At 41.0% G+C, this 6,000-nt stretch overlaps 1 long non-coding RNA gene across 1 annotated transcript in view; it reads left to right on the forward strand.

Moving 5' to 3' along the window:
- Positions 1 to 4,099, forward strand: part of LOC137374939 (uncharacterized) — a 62,929-nt gene extending 58,830 nt beyond the window's left edge. Inside the window, exon 3 of the long non-coding RNA XR_010975924.1 lies at positions 2,312 to 4,099. This is a non-coding gene — a long non-coding RNA (uncharacterized lncRNA). The remainder of the gene's footprint in view (positions 1 to 2,311) is intronic.
- Positions 4,100 to 6,000: the final 1,901 nt, after the last annotated feature.

Genomic DNA, 6,000 nt, shown 5'->3' on the forward strand with positions numbered 1-6,000 from the left:
AGAAGGTAAGGAGTGATTTGATCTAAACTTTCATGTTCTTAAGGGGTAGATAGACAGAAAGAATTTCTGCTGGTTGGGGTGTCTAGAACTCGGGGACAGCCTAAATGTTAGAGCCAGACCTTTCAGGACTGAAGTCAAGAGACACTTCTTCACAGAAAGGGTGGTAGAAGTTTGGAACTCTCTTCTGCAAATGGCAGTTAATGGTAGACCAATTGTTAATTTTAAATCTGAGATTGATAGATTTTGGTTAACCAAAGGTATTAAGGGATATGGGGCAAAGGTGGGTATTTGGAGTTAGGTCACATATCAGCCATGATCTCTTTGAATATCGGAACTGGCTCAAGGGGCTAAATGGCGTTCCCCTGTTCCTATGTTCTTATATAAAAACAGAAAGTGCTGGAAATACACAGCAGCTCTGGCAGCATCTGGGGTGAGAGGAACAGAGTTGATGTTTCAAGTCAGATATGACTCTTCTTCAGAACCCAGTCAGATCCAACTTGAAACGTTAACTCTGTTTCTCTGTTTCACAGATGCCGTCAGACCTGCTGAATATTTCCAGCACTTTCTGTTTTTATTTTAGATTTCCAGCATCTGCAGTATTTTGCTTTTATTCCTATGTTCTTATGATCACTGAGATGTGGCCAACACCTAGGATGGTGAAGCAGTTATCAACAGCATAAAACAACCAAAATACCACACAAAGGCCACAAAATCAGGTATCTGCAGCAGAAATTAATATATCTTATGCCCCTTCTCCTCGTAACCTGTCCAGATAGTTGAGCTTGGAATGACATTGACTGAGGTTATGGCGAGGCTCCAAAATACTCACAGATTATCACCATTTTCAGTGACACCATAGAACTTAGGCTTCTTGGAGAAAACAAAAATATAACAAAGTTTGAGTGAGTAGCTCCATCACACATACTAGGAGAATGCCAGGTTTGATTTGAAGTCTCTGCTGAGTTGGTTGATCTCAACTCAGGGCAGCAGTGGGGAGCTGTGCAATAGGTTGCAACACCCCTTCATTAGGAAGGGGAAAGATGGCCAGGTTTTCTACTCTTGCTGGTTGCTGATCAGCTCTTGCAACAAATCCATGGGCAAAGTTTTTGATAATGCAATATTGGGTGCCAAGATGCTTAAATGCAACAGGAGCCTGATCTCCATATTGTCAAGTGTGGAAATCTGGGATCGTCAGCACAGCCCAGTACAGCCACATGGTGAAAAATATGATGGGAGCCCGCACAAAAGAAAATAGTGTGCAAGATGCTTTAGAGCCATCGATTTAAATTTAAATGCTTAAATTAGGGAAACTCCCCATAATGTGACTGGAGCACCTGCTCCCACTTTGAAATGGATAATGAACAGGAAACCAATTGCTATGGCTGGTCCTCTGGCACCACCATCCCCCGCCCCCCCACCAAACCACCACCCATTCTCCCCCCACCACCAAACCACCGCTATTATCTCCTCACTCCTCCCATGTCAGGTAGGACTGCCAGTAGTGCTCAGGCAACTGGCAGCTCTTCAACAGTTGCTGGCACCTGGAATTCTGGCCTTGCCACCACCTGATGCTCCCAGTCTATCAGGAACAACAGGCTAGAGATGGCATATAAGTCCTTAGGCAAAGTAACCTTGTCTTATTGAGTGAGTTGGCCACAAGTGCTTAAAAGGCAATAGTGTCACAGAGTGAAGGTTGGAGATGAGCTTTGACTGCCACCTTCTTATCAGCTTACATGAGGAATGGGCACAGGAACAATGATCCATTGTAGAGAATTCATGTCTGTGGACATCCATTGAGTTTTGGGTTTGGCTGCGATGTTCCATGTGGTCAGATAGCTTCCTGCCCAGGCTCAGGCAGGAAGAGTGGCCACTCGGGCAAAGTACCAATGGGTGGTTGGTACCCATGGAACTGGAGGCAATTATGAGTTAGCACCTTTTAGAGGAGGGACGAATTGGAGGGAGAAATTAGTAAAATAAAAGAAAGTAGTTGCAGATTGGGATTTGGGCCAATCACAGAGTGATACCAATTTTTAGTCATAAAGTCCCTCATTTCCTGTACATAAAATACATAAAATATCTGTGGAATTGAAATGATCAAGACCTAGCTATATCAGTTCTTTGTGCAACAGTTGGATTGAACTCGTCACAGTTGAGGTAAAGTGTAAATCTGAAATTTCTGCTGCATTTTAGGAAACCACTAATTGCACAGTTCTGACATATCAAAAGGTGATTAAAACTTTAACTGTCAATAGTTTTTAAGTGGGGTCCTGGATTGATAGATGTCGATAACCACTGCCTATTTTCTCAACAGGTTGATTCCAGACAGTTCTCCAGCTGAGATCTGGGGCCTTGCCGAACCTTAAGAGTTCCTCATTTTCAGCTCCATCAAAGTGAAGGAAATGCAAAGATTGCTAGCAGCTCAGATGGTAGCACTTGCCCTGACAACCAGGGTTCAGGAATTCTCTGGAGCAGATTGAGGTCATTTTTGTCTCCCCTTTTCTCCTAATGCTTTTCTCTATTAATCAGAGCTTTCAGTTCTTCAGCTTCCTTCGAATCCTGGCTAAGCCTGTCATTTCTCGCTATTATTTACTTTAATGGACTTTGGCTGATCCCTGATGAAGCTTTGGATCAGAAAATAATAAGGCTGAAGTGTAACGGGCACAGACATGGGCGCAAGTTTGGCTGCAGATTAACCGTGGCAGATGGGCTTTATTGCGGTTTCCTGTGTGCAGAGTGTTGATTGAGGGGGCATAATGAGAGAGGTGGTGTCTACACAAAGCCTGTAGTCACCTCCTTCCACCTCACATCTAAACAGCCCCATTTTTCTAATTCTTTGGGTTGTGAAATTTTAGGAAGTCAGAGCACAAGTACAAGCACAAAAGCAACTGTAAATAACCATGAATGTTAATCCAGCGCTAATTGGTTCCTGCTCCTATTATGTGTGTGCACTTTTTAGAACTACCTAATCTATCTAGTGAAATAAAAGTATAGGCCAACTGGACCATGTAATACTTTCTCACTGCATCAAGATGATGGGGAAGGTTCTTACATCTTTTAAATACTTTTCTCTCTGAAATAGTCTAAAGATAGTTTTAAAATCTCCATGCAAGTTGTCATCTAACCCAATACAGTAACCTTCTAAAATCACAAATGTAGCTTTAGAAAGGAGTGGATACCTAACTCAGTGGCAGGAGGGCTCAAAGTTCATTTATTTTATGTACCCCTCCCTTTATAACCAGTTAATTTGAGAGTAGCACTTAATACCTTTCTTTCTGAATGGATTAAATCAAAAGTATTGATTCCATTCTTTCTCGAGCCCTTAGTCATCTTATTTAATGCTTTCATCGTAGCAATCCTTTGTCATCAATACACTGCACTGCAAAGGAACTGCTTCCTACAGAAGTGTCCAGGTCAAGTTTGTATACAGGAGTTTTCAATTTTCTGTGACAGTCTTCACTTTGCCGCAGTCTGAAAGTTTCCACACATAGCCGCACAGGCCAGCAGCACTAATTATCCCCCTCCTTTGAACACCATTATCAGCTTTTTTTCGGTCTTCCAAAGTTCTTTCATTTTGCTGTTGTCAGCTGATGAATGGGAATCTAACCACCATATCAAGGCGACCTGAATGCTTAGCAACTGAGGGCCACATTTTAATTCCAACTTTGCCTCTTGTGTTAACTAATGGAAAGTGACTATGTTAACCCAGCCAGGAGAGTTGTTTGTCACCTCTGAAATGCAAACAAAACTATATTGTTTCCTATTGTATTTGGGGTGATTGATGTTAAGATCTACAATAACATCATTCATTTTCATGCTTTGTTAAGCATCTCAGAAGACGATGAAACGTGTCGCCCTTTTTTATCTCCTCGCAGTCTGGAAATTCTATGGTCCGCTATCTTAACAACTTGCGAAATTTAATGATTCTAATGTCTGGTCTGTCCGGGAATAATTTAATGAGAAGCCGCGGAGCATAAAGACTACAGTGTAAAGCAATGACACGTTTCCAGAATTCCTAAAAGATCTGAAGTTGGAAAGTATGTGGAGAGCAGGATGTGAGTTTTTGAATTAGAGTGGGCATCTTTCTGTAATCACTTTTTTTTTAATTGTAGGAAAAGCTTCCTTACTTTTGTGCACTGGGTACTTTCACGCAGATGTTGTTCCCAAGGGTGGAAACATGGTAGAGTTCATATTCAAAAGTAAGTCTTCAAAAATATATAAGCAAGGACAGTTAACTTTGAGAAGACATCTGACAAAAGATTGTAGATTTCCAGTTAATTGATATGGTGACTAGCACAATTTTCAAGTGAATGTTCCTCCCAGTCCCGTTCACACTTTTTATAAAGAGAGAAAGACTTTCATTTAATAGCACTTTTCATGACCCAGGATATTGCAAAGTGCTTCACGTCCAATGAAGCATTTTTGAAGTGTAGTCACTGTTGTAATGTAGACTGAGGATCATTTCTCAATAAATTAAATGGGTCTCCAAGCCATCTATGCGTAGAAATTGGACTGCATAGCACCAGTTTTTCTGGTGCTATGCAGCCTACTTAGACTCCAGGAACACTTGCAACAAAGAAGGTAAATATAACTTTCCTGAATTTTAAGTTAATGGACCCTCTTCAATGGAAATAACAATTGAGAGAGATGTAAAGGGGGGGGGTGCCATTTTGCTATCAGCTACTTTATACTGTCGCTCAAAGGCAAGATCTACCCCCTTGGATCCAGAATCTATATATATTTTTAAATTGCATATTGGGATGGGAAGGGAAAATTTCCCCTATGCTCTGAATGTACCAAAATCTTAAACCTGTATAACACGTGGTGAAGATTTAATTTGTGATATTCCTCTGCTCCTCCCACCACTTGTAGATTATGCAGTCATCTTCCTTGTTCTTTTTTTAATAACTTAAGCCCAGAACGTCTGGGAGGTGGGGGGGGGGGGGGGGTGGAGGGGAGTGGGGGGAGGTGGTGTATCACTCCACTCCACTTACATGTGTTGAACAATTACAAAAAAAAATGATGATATCAGAGGAAAACTGTCACTCTTAAGGATACGATCAGGGTCAAAATGAAGGATGAAATAAAATAGGAAACATACGGAATGATTGCTTTCAGGAACTATTCACTGTAACAGTTTTAAATGGAATGCCACTTATCACAGGAGGTTCTACAAGCAGACATAAGTAACTCAAATATCATTTGCATGGTTCAAAACTAATCAATCCAAATGGACGGATGGTATATATCAAGTGAGACTGAGGTTGAAATGTACTACGTGCTGGCCATCATTATCAGGGAATCAATGGACACAGAAGATATTTCATTGGATTGGAAACAAGATATAAGGATAGATTTTCCTCAATCCTTCTAAATGGTGCCAGAAAACGGGATACAATGACGAGAAAAAGGGCACGAATCCTTTTCTCAATTTGAGCGTAAATTGTGCTACACTCATATTTTCTCTTTGACTTTTCTGTTGTCTGTATTTAACTGTACCCAAAGAGGGAATGGCAATGACAATGACATGCAGGTGGTCATCATATGGCCCGTTACACAGATTTCCTTTAATAGCACTGTTTTCAGAACAGGGGAAGGCTGCCACCATTCAAACCTGGTACTACTGTTTCCTTTAAGGTACTTTTGGGCTTACATGTCAAGGTATTGTTGAGCAAGGGCATCATTGTTGGCATTTTTCATTTTTAAAAATGGTCTTGCTGCTTTGGGGCCTGTTAGAGAATTGTGCTAATCTCAGAATTAGTAGTAATGCATGCCATGTTTGACACCGTGCTATAACCTCTAATGCAATGCAACTTACTTCAAGGCAGATGAGGGGAAATAAACCAGAAGTTCCCTTGACATCTACTGAAGAAATTTCTGCCGTATATAGGAGGGATAAAGAGGGCAATATGATTGAAGACTTTCTTTAACTTGTTTTCATGCATTTATTGATAGCGAGCTGTTAATTAAAAATTAGTTTTAAGCAGGGGGTACAGTGGGTTA

This window comes from Heterodontus francisci, chromosome 11, assembly GCF_036365525.1.
Source record: "Heterodontus francisci isolate sHetFra1 chromosome 11, sHetFra1.hap1, whole genome shotgun sequence".
Lineage (NCBI taxonomy): Eukaryota > Metazoa > Chordata > Chondrichthyes > Heterodontiformes > Heterodontidae > Heterodontus > Heterodontus francisci.